We start from the raw sequence: 13,720 nt of genomic DNA on the forward strand, positions 1-13,720 counted from the left end.
GGATTAGACAAATTCATGAAGTATGAAGCTACCAATGGGTACTCGTCATGGTGACTATATGTTACCTCCAATATTGGAGGCAGTATGCCTATGTATATCAGTTCTGGGGAACACAAGTGCACTCATTGCACTCATTACCTACTTGTGGGTTTCCCACAAGGAGCTGGTTGGCCACTATGTGAAAAGGATGCTGGACTAGATGGACCCTTGGTCTGATCCATCAGAAGTCTTCTTACGTTTGTGTTTTTAATTAGCTCACACATTCATGTCTCAAAAGCAGGTCTTAAAGCAGCACCTATAAGGAAACACTTTCAATGCAATGATGATGTGAAGGAGACCAAAGCATTTTTGGAGCCCAACATGAAATGGACCATACACTGACAGACCATGGTTAATGGAACATCAACTGCTAGATGAAGTTAATCACTGTAACATTTCAAGAAAGTTAATAAATAAATATTTCATGCCACAGAATAAGTAAGATTGACATAAAGGTTCCAACATCTGTAGAATGGCAGGATACAGATTTTATAACCAACTAAATTATAAATAAAAAGGTGTACAGTATCCATTCAGTATATATAGTAGTCTCTTAAATTGTATAAGTACAGTATATATAAAGCAAGAATCTTTTGCAATATTGTTAAGCATTCCAGTATTTGGACTTGCTACCACCTTTTCTCCCAAGTCTAGGAAGAGAGTTTATTCAGCAAAAGAACGTAGGTTGGCAAACAGACCCCATTCCTTTTGACCTGCAGCTTTTGGCAGCTTCTCCTAAACTTGCTCAAAACTATTTCGGTGCAATTATTGTCAAGTTCTATTTCACCATTTGTTTTGCTTAAAAGCTTAAAAGGCTATAAAATGCTCCCCTTCTCTCATACTTTAGGGGTATATTTTTAGCTTCTGCCATATTAGGATTAGCTGTACTGCTATTCAAGTGCTAAAAATCTGATCACACCTTGCATGTATTTAGGGTAAATGCTCAGTAGTTGTGCTGAATGCATGCATAATGATTAGCACACCAACAATATTTGAGAAAAATAGAAGCTGTAGCTCTTATGGGATTCTTCTTAGTTCTTAATGCGAAAAACAGTTCTCAACAGATTCTTGAATCGAATAATTCCTCTAGGTTGAGTTATGTAAGGAAGTAACACTAAGCAGAGTCTCATGACTAAGTTTAAGTGAGCTGAAACTAAATGCTAGTTTTTCCTTCATGGAAATTTCTTACATTTATATCATGTGAACTCACCTCCTTCATTTATCAAATAAAAAGAGTCTATTGAAGCAGCTCAGATTACCTAAACGGGCAAAGTAATGGTAAAGTAGCCTGAACAGAACTTTCCCTGCTTGATATAACAAAACACACACACACAAGCACATGCACATACACACAGACTCATACAAATACAGATTTCATCAACACCCAGCCAAAAAAGCATTACATATATGCAAAATTTTGTTGGTTAGTATCTGGGGAAATTACTGTTAACAGTTCCTTGACTCTTCTACAGATTCTAACAAAAATAGTGGTTCCTTAAGAGTGAGAAAACCTCCAAGAATACTGATGAGTCCTTTAATAAGATGTCTCTGTGATTAATTCTTCCCAGCCTCTCCTTTTAACAATACAGGTTTTTTTTTAACATTGCTCCTCTTTCCCACTACTATATTTTGTGGTTGTCACCCACCATTAATAGATTGTATAAACCACACGTATAGAACATTTATACCGCTAACACTTAAGATTTTCTCCAAATCCAAAGTGCAACATATTAAATAATTTCCCCAAACAAGTTCTTCATATCCACTTACTTGGTATAATAGCTACTGCACATATGCATTATTAGCTCCTAGTACTAATTTAACAGTGCAATCATATACTTGTCTACTCAAAAGCAAGCCCCAGTGAATTCAGTGGGATTTACTCCCAGATATTTAAGCCAATACAAGTTGTTGTTTTGTTGCTAAAGCAGGAAGCTGGCAGGCAACACTTAACCAGTGAGCTTGAGACTTCATGACATGCAGTGGCCCTGTTTGATCATGCCTCGGCTTAATAAGCTGAGCTATGACTGTGCCTTGTGCCCACAAATGCAGCCACTTCACAGTGCAATCAATTAATTACAATGCCTCTAATTAACCATGGTTTCCCCATTTCACCCAAAATGGGAAACTATGGTAATTAGCTTCAGAACAAGCCAGGATATTAAACCATTGTTTGAAGTTGGTTTAATATTCTAGCTTATTACAAACCTGGTAACCAGTTTCCTGATTCAGATGAAATGAGAAACTGTGGTTGGAGGTGTGCTGGTTTGATTGCTTATGCGCAAAGGGAGGAGTAAAGGAAGGTGTACAAGCAAAAGGCTTGTTTTTATCTAAACATATTAAGCTGAGATATAATTGTCTGAAGACAGACAGTATCTCAGAGGAGATTAATAAAAAGGGAAACACCTTAGCCTCAAAATTTGACATAACCAAAGGCCTAAGATCTGCCCAGCCACTACTATTTATATAGTTTATAATATTGAGACCTGCCCAATACTAGTTCCTCACACAGCTGTACTTAGGTACCAAATGATGTGAAAGTTTAGCTGTGCCATCAAGAAGCGAAAACGGCTTGCCCAAACAATTAAACAAAACCAACAAAAAAGGAATCTTGTAGCTCCTTAAGTGTTAGCAAGTTTATTCTAGTATAAGCTGTCATGGACACTGTCCGTTTCATCAGATGTATGAAATGTTAACCTTAAACTGGCAAATATAAATACATGTGCTGTGGGGTTGGCATGGCTGGAGATGTTAAGCTGTGTTGTCAGAGGGAACTGAAATCCAAAAAGAACAGGCAGTGATGATTACCTTAACAGCTGCCATTCACAAAATGAACTGAGAAACTCTATTTACCAGCTTCAGGACTCAGGATATTGAACCACAGTTTGACGTTTAGATCCTTAATCCGACGAAGTGAAACAAAACTGATCAACAGGGCCAGAAGATCAAGAGTAATCTTCTATAGGACAGGATTAGCAGAGCAAACAGACCAGCACTTGTTGTCCCTTATAATTCCTAACTTAGGTCACTTAAAGTATCATCAGTTATCTACAAGACACCTTAAACAATGACACTTCCGTGTCACAGGCCTTTGGTGGTAGGCCTGTATTCGCTTACAGACAGTTGCCCAACCTAAAAAGGATATTCATCTGCAACAACAGACCTCTCAACAGAGATGCAGACATGGGAACTAGAGCCTATGAAAGACACAGATGCCAACTCTGTTCCCAGATCTACTCTGGCAAGACTATTACAAGACCTAATAATGCTATTTGCAACATCAGGGGTTCATACACCTGCTAATTTTCCATTGTGATCTATGCCATCATATGCCACCAGTGCCCTACTGCAATCTACATGCCATTTGGATGCTGGAGGAGGATCCAGGAAGCTGGAAAGTCCGGGATCTTCCCCTCTGAGTCCCGAAAAGCTGGTAGGTATAGACATGCCCACAGTTTACATCTCCCCAGTCCAACATGTCTAACTAAATCCGCTAATTTAAGGTTAACACTTCATGCATTTGATGAAGTGCACAGTGCCCACAAATTCCTATGCCAGAATACATTTGTTAGCCTTTAAGGTGTCACAAAACTCTGCTGTTTTTGCTGTAACAGACTAACACGGTTACCCCGCTGGAAAATGAAATAAAAGATTCAATGGGACACAATATAGAAGGGTTAAATTTGTAGAGGGGAACCCACATAAGCAAATTAAACATGGTTCCACCAGCCTACAAGAGCTCATACAAACATCACCTTCCCCTCCTCATGGAAATGAACCATAGGAATGGTGAAGGCACGGCAAGTAAATACCATTTCCAGAAACTACAAATTCCTGAGACTAGAATCTCTCCTTCCCAGGAAACATTGATGTGACCTAGACATCTTTTATCAAATTTTGGTGGGAATCGTACTACTCAATTTTGTATTAGGGAAAGTTGCTAAGGAGTGAGTAAGGAGAGTGATGTTGCATGAGTGGGTACTCTTTGGAAAGAGCAGGGTCCGAAACATGCTTACACAAAGTAAGGAGAACCTAGGCATCCTAAACAGAACACCATGTTTGGTTAATTTTATGACCATGCAAGCAGCATACAAGTGCTCTAAACCACTCCATTTGGGTATATGTTTATGCGAGTAACTGGGTCAGTCATTTTACAGTTTCAAAACAGACTCCTCTCCCACCCTTCTTTCTCTCCAAGGTGAACAAATGTAAACAGATTCCTCACTTGGGTTTAGCTATGTTGAAATGTTTAGCACACAAGCTATTCATTATCCAACCAAGCACCAAGTATCAAAACAGCTTACCTTAAAGAAGAAAAACACGAAGAAAACAAATCCTACTCAGTCCTCTATGTTCAGATAACTTAACATTTTCAGTGAAACTTGATTTTTAAAATAAAATCTCTTCAGACACTATAATGTCACTGATTTAAAGAAGGTGCAAACTTCTAAGAAAGGCTTTAGAGCATAAAACTTTTTATACATTCCAGACTTCTGGAAGACAGAAGCCACTACAGCTGTAGTTCCAAAACCTTGCTGTATCCAAGTATGGCATTCATGCCACAGTATAAAACGTAGGGAATGAAAGCCGTTAAGAAGACGTGCATACACGCACTCAAATATTCACCTAAATGACGAAAGCTGTGTTAAGCAAGGGAGAAAATAAGCCAAAAACAAAGCCATAGCTGAGGTAAACTTTAAATAGAAACTTTTCCTTGGCCATTCGTCTAACAGAGTGTTACTTTGTATGAGAGAACAGTGGCATCTTTATGTTAAAAAGTGAGAGTGAGAAAAGTAATCAGCCAGCATAGGTATGAGTAGCTCATTTTCTTTTTCAGGCACTTAAACAAACAGAATTAAAAGCAAACAGAATGAAAAACCATGAAATTAAAGTTCAGACCCCTCTCCCTTCCCCCTAAAATCTTGTCAGCTTCACTTACTGTTCTGTAAAAAAGAGAGTACCAAAGGCTGCAATGTTTTGCTTGCAGGAAGTTAGGTCTGAAGCAGACTTTCCTCAGCCTTAAAGGGAATATGTACTTCTGACACATAAGCAGGCAAGGAGCCCAGGGCTTGCTACAGAGAATTTATTTATACTCATTTGGAATTTCCTGGCAAAATTCTTTTCTGCCTGCCAGGCTCAGTTAATGGGAGTTCAAGCCCAATTCTTTCTCCCTTCTTCATATCATTCAGTATACAAACATTGATTACTGGTCAGGAGAGAGCTAATTTCAAGAAAAACAGCTCTATGGCAGAAGGTCACATCATGTGAGCGACGGGGAAAAAACATACACTTCTCCAAATATGTCAATCAAGCCAAATCAGACAAGAGGGAAAGAAAGGCATCACACGCCTCATTCTTGCCCCTCTTGACCCCACTTTCTATCACAGGCAAAAAAAAAAAGGATTCATTGAAATAATCTGGTCAAGATAATTGTCTCTCTTGTAACCATACCACAGTCTGCCCTCGAATAATTCTCGTTTCCACATGCAGTCTGTTTTTTCTTGTGTTTGTCCAGGCCAGCTTGTAATTTGAAGGCTAAAAATAAAGGCTTTATTGTGGCTTGGACACACACACAAATGATTTTGCTTAAGAATGTGACCAAAAATGTGGCAAGTGCACTTCCTAAAGGGAAAGAAATTGTGAACTAAAGGGCAAGCCTCACTGGTTCTCTCAGCTATAAGGCTTACCAACCTATGCATGCATTTTAGCTCCTAAGCACTGTTTTTTATCAGTCTAATTGTGCATCCAGGCCCAGATATCCTGCATTCAAAGAATCACAGCAAACCAGTTACTAAAAATTCAATGAAATCGCTTTCATGTTTTTGTCCATTGTGCAGATTAGGAACAAAAAGTAGCCATCTGTTTTGCTTCAGTAATAATTGACAATTTAGGTTAGCTGTCATGAGAGAGTCCAAAGTCTAGGTGCTTCAAGCAATACTCTATCTTAGGTAAAATATCAGAGAATTTTGTAAGAAGTAGTGGCTTTGGTTTGAGAAACACTGTAGGAACACCATGCTCAATCAAGTTATGTTTTATGAAAAGTGGTGAGAGAGGGAATTCAATGTGCACCAGAGCTTCACAAGCCCAAGCCCCAATACTTTGACTCCAAATACGTTTTCCTCTCTCTCTTGCATGCGCACACATATGCATGCACACACACACACACACACACCAAATTCGTGTTTATAATAGAATAAGCACACAGCTATTGCTTGAAGGTGCAAATATATAGAGCTGCAATAATGCATCAAGGTTGCACACTAGCTAGTTCCGACTATCAGACCAAACTTTTGGCATCTAGGCTAGAAGCTAGGATACACAGTAAGAAAAGCAGAATGACAGAAGATTTCTCACACGGCAGGGATTTTACTGCCAAAACTGATACTATTTAGCACATTTTTGGCCCACCAGGTGGCATGCTGGGTTGAATTCCTATAGTACATTCTGGACCAGTTCGGATGTCACAACTGGTTTGTTTATCTCAGGAATTGTGGGGACTAGCACAGTACGCAAGCCATACACTTGTCGGTTCTTTTAATTAATAACCCAGGAATGCTCTGTTCCTGGGTTGTTTTGTGACATCTGAACCTAGAAAATTGTTCCTGAGTTGTTGATTAAAAGTGGAAATGACAAGCACATGGCTTGTGTGCTTCGCTTGTTCCTGGAATTGCCAGTATTACATCCAAAATGGGAAGGGGGGTTAAGATTCATCTTTTAAATGTAGTTTTAAATTGTTATTATGTTTGAAAGGCTGTTTTGACATTCTACTAAGTCTTCTTTTGTTTATATTTTTTGTTTTCTGAATGTTTGTAATCGGCCTTGGTTGGTCCCAGAAAGGTAGTACAAAAATCTAATAACATTTCAGGTCATCAACAGTGCATAGTGATAAGAGGCCAGCATATTTTTCCCAGCTTGCTGGCTACCAGTAAGACTGATGCTACCCATAGCTCCACGATGTCTGCAACCCATCTCAATCACCTGGGCTCCTACACACCAGGTCTTTAATAGGAAGAGCACCTGCCACCACATGAGAGAGGCTTTATAGCCTGGACTTAAGAAAGCAAAATTAGGTTTGGCAAGGTTTATTTAAAAAATTCAAAAGCAGGCTTCCCAAGAGAAAGTGTAGAAGTTCCTGATTATTATATACAATGTGGTTTTAAAGGAAAGATATTGCTTTCAAGAATAAACTAGAGATGCTATCAGACTACAATCATCAACATTTAAAAGGATAGAATTTGTCAAAATCTATCTGCTGAACCTATTTGCACTCAGCATTAGAAACTAAACAGTCACTCCAACTAATTAATGAATTCAGGCAACTATTCTCAAGTATTGCACAGTATTGTTGGCAGAAGGGATTGTGTGACATGTTCACCTTATCATTTATATTTTTTCTGAGAAGGCCCATCACTCAAGATACTTGCTTACTTATTAACTAAATCCATGTGCAACATTGTAACTGTTTTCAGAGTGGTTTTCAACATAAAACATATAATACCATAATTATGCAGTTAAAACATCACTTTAAAATCAATGAAAGCTTAACAGAAGAGCAGACAGTGAGGACCTGCTGACCACTGCCCCAAGTGGTGAAGCCCATAATTGCAGCCTCCTAGTGAAGCGTGTCAGGAACTTCATGCAGCTTCATGTAGTGAATCACTGAACTGCAGGTGGAAACTTCTCAGCAAAGTGCCTTCCAGACCTGGACAGACTCTGCCTACCCAGGCTGGCTACTGGATTCTTCTGGGCAGGAAGCAGTATAAAGGGCTTCCTGTTCTAGCAAACACTTGCTTGGGGAACAAGGTTTCATTTCAGCTCTAGCACGTCTTGTGTTTCTAGTGTGGCTCTATGGCTTGCCTTTCACTTTGCCCTCTGATCCCAATGGTTCTTTGATCAGAACTCCTGGTTCCTCACCAAGGCTGGTGTCAAAGGTAGGCATGGTCAGGCACCTGCCAAGAGTGCAGCAAAATCCCAGAGCTTCTGGTACTTCTCATCATTGCAACCTACTCCCTGCTTCCTCACTGACTGTCTGACTGTCAAGCATGTAAGTGGTAGTAATGATGGGAATGGGGATGAGGAGCAATAGGAGCTGGTGACAATGGCAGTGAAAAGATAGACTCACTGAGGGAGGGGACCTAAGGAGGATGGTTTTGCTAAAGGGTCCTTAAAACATTGTCTCTTGCCCCTGGCTCACCCCAGACAGCTGACCATGGGCCGGCCTTAACATGGAACTGCAAGAAGATAAAACTCAAGCCACAATCTCAATGAAAAGGGCTGGTGGACAAGAATGTTTCCACCTATTTCTAAACAGAAACAGACTCTGGATCTAAAAGAGATTCCTGGAGGACAGCATTCCACAACTTTGGGGGCAAATTAAGAAGATCCTGCTGGACGCTATATCTTTCCAAATTAATTTATTGCATTTTTATACCGCCAAATAGCCGAAGTTCTCTGTGTGGTTTACAAAAATTTAAACCATAGAAAACATTCAAAATATAAAACAAACAGTATAAAAGCATACTATAAAATAAAATTTAAAACCACAGCCAAGATAAAATCAAGCAGCAATAGACTGTTAAAATGCTAAGAAAATAAAAAGGTCTTCACCTGGCATCTAAAAGAGTATAGTGTAGGTGCCAGGCAAACCTCTTTAGGGAGCTCATTCCACAGCCAGGGTGCCACAGCAGAGAAGGCCCTCCTCCTGGTAGCCACCTGCCTCACTTCCTTTGGAAGGGGCTCGTGGAGAAGGACCCCTGAGGATGACCTTAGGGTCTGGGCGGGTACATATGAGAGGAGGCGTTCCTTCAGATAGCCTGGTCCCAAGCCGTTTAGGGCTTTGAATGTTAATGCCAGCACTTTGAATCCAGCCCATTTCTGGACTGGCAGCCAATGAAGCTGGAAAATGACATTTAAATTAGTCTAGTCTAGTCACTACCTGTGCCTGAATGATGATGATCATGTTTCTTTGTTACTATAGAGGGAGCAGCTGGCAAGGCAACTGAAGCAGGAAAAGGTACTCTACCGGCAATATCTGGGGCTCCAGAAATAAAGGCAGGTCCAAGACTACCCCTCCCCCAAGCCATAAGCCTTGCCCTCCTCTAGGGAGCGCACATTCCCATACAGAAAAATATTTTTCTAGTCAAGTACTCTATTGAGTCCCCAACCTTCACCAACTTTTTCTTGGCTGGATTAAGCTTAAATTAATTTGCTTTCATGAACTCCATTACAGATTTCAGAGACTTTTTCATAAAGATTATTTCTGCAGCTGGATGAGATGACACGGAGAAACAGAACTGGATACTACCAGCATACTCCATATTCAGTGTTCTCATGTAAAAGCTTAAAAACATGGTCCAGAGCCAAATGAAGTTAAGGAAATCCTAAAACACTTCCCATGGAGAAGAAACGTCTTTTTAGCTTCACTGTCTAGAACCTGCCTCCCAGGAAAGTCTAGAATAATGATAATTCAATGTACCCCAGCCCTAACTCAAAGAGACAATCCCAAAGGATAAAATGGTTGATGGTATTGAAAGCTCAAGAGGTCCATGAGAATCATCAGCATCACAATCCCCCACCCCTACTTGACTAGGTAAAAAATAAGGGTGACTAAAGTGGTTTCTGTACCATTGCCAAGACTAAGGTTTAATTACTAGGGGGGATTCCACACGTCGTACTGAGGGCGCTTCCATGCGCCCCCAAAGCGATCATGTAGCTTGCCTGTTCTAAGAGATGAGGAAGAGGCGTCCTTGCCGCCGCCGCCACCCACCTACCTCCTCGCTGGCCGGGTCGGAGAGCTCAGCCGAAGAAGGCGGGGTGGAGAGCTTCCACCCCGCCTTCTTCCGCCGAGCTCTTCGACCTGGCCGGTGAGGAGGTAGGTGGGTGGCGGCGGCGGCAGCAAGGACGCCTCTTCCTCGTCTCTTCCAGGCAAGCTACACGATCGCTTTGGGGGCGCACTGGGGGCGCATGGAAGCGCCCTCAGTACGTGTGGAATCCCAGATGGAGAATTGAAGCCTATTGATATGGAGCACATATTTTTGTCCTATGTGGTGAAGATGTGACGTTTAAGACTACTGAGCAGCCAAGTAAACATATTTTTTATTTACAATAAAAAACATATTTACAAACATATTTACAAACATATTCTTATTTACAATAAAAACAAAAAACAAAGGTAGTGAATAGCTTTTTTTAGGATGGAGAAGGTAATCAGCTTGCAGTAAGAAGATAATTCAATGTAAAGGCAGATGCTGAATTGGTGGACCCTGTAGATTTTGACAGGAAGCAGGGGATGATTCCCAGCCTCAACAATCAATGCAAATGATAACGTAAGAAGGATGATATAGGCAACTAGCTGGGAGTAAAGACATGAGGAAGCTGTTTAATTCACAAGTCATATAACCATGATCTCACATAAAAGCAGTACATGTAAGCAAGGAGAGCAGGTTATTCCTGAATTCATTCCTGCAAGAATAGCTGCCAACAAACAAATCCATGCAGATGAGAAGATTTAATAAAGAGCAATGGATTCCCACGTTCACCTCCCACACAGCCTCTATTGATCATCAAGAGCTCTAGATACAGATTACCTTTCAGAAAATTAGAGATCAGTAACCCCAGGCTGCCTATGGAGGGGAGCAGAGAAATAAAGTTGGGAGGTGCAGAAGAGTGCTGGGCAAGGATAAGCTACCTGGTGTGGCAGGTGTTAGAGCAGCTGTGAGGAAGCACGAGTAGCTTGCTTTGAATCCAACGAAGCAAGCAGAGCTGAGGCCATTAACATATGGGAGATGGCTCATGAGCAAGCAACGTGACACGTTGCAAGGCAGTGAGTTCATGCCTATTGCACCCAAAAGGTGCAGAGGCCAGGCTTTGTTCTCCTGCGTTCTGTTCTTGTATGGACAATTTCAGGTACTGCAATTAATTTTGCAATATATGTCATGTCATATGCTAGGAGAGACAAAAAAGAGAGTAAACATGTTCCATTACAACACACTCAGAAATGGCCCTGGTCACATTCTTCAAAACTGTGGTTAATCTGATCCTCAGATTAATTTTTAAACTATCTCCTAGAACAAGACCAAACAATGAAATACAGAGAAAAACAAGGAAAGAGAAAATGACAAGATTAAGTGATACATTCCACACCAAGAGTCCTGATCAATATCTTTCCATCTTCTCACTGTACTGAACAAGAGAAATGCAATTACACACCAATATTCACAGGAATAGTGATATTAAGAGTTACTGCGATCAGGACAATCTACTATGATGCCAGGATGTACTCTGCAAAATAGCCATGTTGAAGCAAAAGCATATCAGACAGCAATGTCTTCCACATGGTGCCAGATTGTTGCCATATATGCTAAAGTGATGTTACTAGAGATGTGAAGGCATGGAAAAAAACTGGAAAAGTTAGGGGGGGAAACCATCCCCCCCCCGTTTTTTCCAAAAAAATGAAGAAAAAACGGATTACAGGATGTTTTATTTTAGCATGATGAATAAAATGTTTAAGGCAAGACGTTCAGATATTTACTTCTCCAAATGATTTCTAAAAACTGTTCAATATCAGATTATTACAATTTCTGTGCACCAAGGACAAGCAAGTCCTAGGTTGCAAACTGAGACTACAACTCTCAAATGCAAGCGCAAGTTGCATTTCCACCTCTAGGGGGCACTGCCACTGAAGCAGGGGCTGAAACTAATGATAGCTATAGGTCAGAATATGAATCTGATTAAATTTCATGCATATTCATTGAATCTTGGTCCCCCCCACTTTTCTCAGTTCTTTTTATGGGAATGGGCGCTTTATGTCTTGACAATGGAGGACTAGCAGAGACATAAATAATTTTCTTTGTTACTAATGTTGGTGGTTTCTTCATTGATGGTGCTATATAAATAATAATAATAATAATAATAATAATAATAATAATAATAATAATTTGTTGTTTTTTAAAATTGTTTTTTGCCTGCTCCTCATAAACTGGCAGAACCAAAGAGGTTCCTTACAGTTCAGGTGTTCCTAACAGTTCAGGAGCTTGTAGCTCCATTTGTTAAATTTTTTTTTAAAAAAAAGTAAATTAAATTTGTAATAATTGTTTGTATACACTACTTTTAATATACCAAATGTAATAATTTTATGCCAAACCAACTTGACATAATTACATTTTATGTTCCTAAAATAACAAAGTGACTTTCAATCTGTAAAAAGTGCTAATATTGCATTATTTCAATTTTTCCAAAAAATTCCTTTTTTTCCAAAAAACACACAGAAAAAACGGTTTTTTCCCCATGGCTTCAAAATTTCCAGAAATTTTACATCTCTAGATATTACTCCTACTTAGAAGCAGATAAAAGAAGCCACAAGGACAGTGTACACTATGAGGTTGTTCACACAACACAACCCACATTCAGTGGTTGAGTGTGAGTTGCTTTGAACCATGAGTTACTTGTTGAATCATGGGTTGTGTTGTCTGAATGCAGCCGGTGACTTGTTAACCATGCAGTTACTTGTTAACCATGTAGTGAGGTTTATTTTTCTCGAACAAGTCACCTTGAGAACCCATGGTTTGTTGTTGGGTTAGCAGGGTGGTTAGTAAGCTGGATTGTATGATTAGAAAGCCATCTTGGCTGCGTTCAGACAACACGATAACCCATCCTGCAGAAAACATGCTGCATTCAGACAACACACTAACCCATGGTTCAAAACAACCGACATTCAACCATTGAGTGTTCGTTAGAGTGCTGTGTGAACAGTATTGCTGGCTGCTTCAAGAGCAGAGAATCTAGCAAAAAGGCAATAAGGCACTGATGAGCACTAATGAGTAGAGCAGAAGTGGAGGTTTTTGTAAACTCGCCTCTCAATGAGGCCCTATCCTGTGAGTTTGGCAAGGCACAGGGTTAACTAATGGTAGGCAAAGTTAGATTTGCTCCTTTAACAATTTTGCCTAGCCCATGGTAGGCTTACTTTTATCACACTGTAATCAAGAAGAGGTAACCAAATGTTTGACAAGTTTCAATTTTTAAGGAAAACAGAGGGAATTAACACACTAGCGCTATTCTAGATTTTGTTTGTTTTTGCCCTGGCTATAACCCAGGGCATGATAGAATGCCTTTGTGTGATGGTCACATTTTGTGGCAACACACATTTCCTCAGATAATGATCAATGACAGTAAATTTATTGTGTATCTTTCATTAAAATTACTTTCATTTTAAAAGAAAACACCTAAGGCAAAGTATTACTTAAGTTTCTGAAGATGGTAAAGGAAACCACATTAGAAAATTCTTGGAAATATCCGCACACCTAGTCTCCTGTAGTAAGTCATACATGAATCCAGGTAACTAGCAATGAAAACTTTTTCTTTTTTTTAATAAAATAGAAATCATTTTCTTTTCTGTTTACGCCACCAGTCAATCCTAAATTATCAACCCAGGCATGTGTGGGAAAGTGGGCTAAGCAAAATATATATTTATGGAGCAATATGTTCTGCTCACTTATTTGCAAGGCTGCATTAGAAACCTAAATGCCAAATGAACTGTGGAACTGCATTTCAAGGCACAGGCATTTCTGAAACATCAGCACAAGAACAATTTGTGTTCCCATTACTGCTATAAAAGCCAAGAGCAGTTTGCTTAAGGGAGGAACGTCTTTTATATAATCGAAATACCCATGAAATTCATACAGCA

General features: G+C 39.8%; 1 protein-coding gene across 4 annotated transcripts in view; it reads right to left on the reverse strand.

Annotated features, from left to right (window-relative positions):
* Positions 1-13,720, reverse strand: part of KANK1 (KN motif and ankyrin repeat domains 1) — a 62,817-nt gene that overhangs the window by 28,710 nt on the left and 20,387 nt on the right. Inside the window, exon 1 of one of the 4 annotated variants that reach the window (XM_063129305.1) lies at positions 10,626-10,693. The exons of the other annotated variants lie outside the window; for them this stretch is intronic. The gene's annotated coding sequence lies outside the window, so the exon portion shown is untranslated. Of the gene's footprint in view, positions 1-10,625; positions 10,694-13,720 lie in introns of those variants that run through there. 4 annotated transcript variants of the gene reach the window in all.

This window comes from Elgaria multicarinata, chromosome 6, assembly GCF_023053635.1.
Source record: "Elgaria multicarinata webbii isolate HBS135686 ecotype San Diego chromosome 6, rElgMul1.1.pri, whole genome shotgun sequence".
NCBI classification, from domain to species: domain Eukaryota; kingdom Metazoa; phylum Chordata; class Lepidosauria; order Squamata; family Anguidae; genus Elgaria; species Elgaria multicarinata.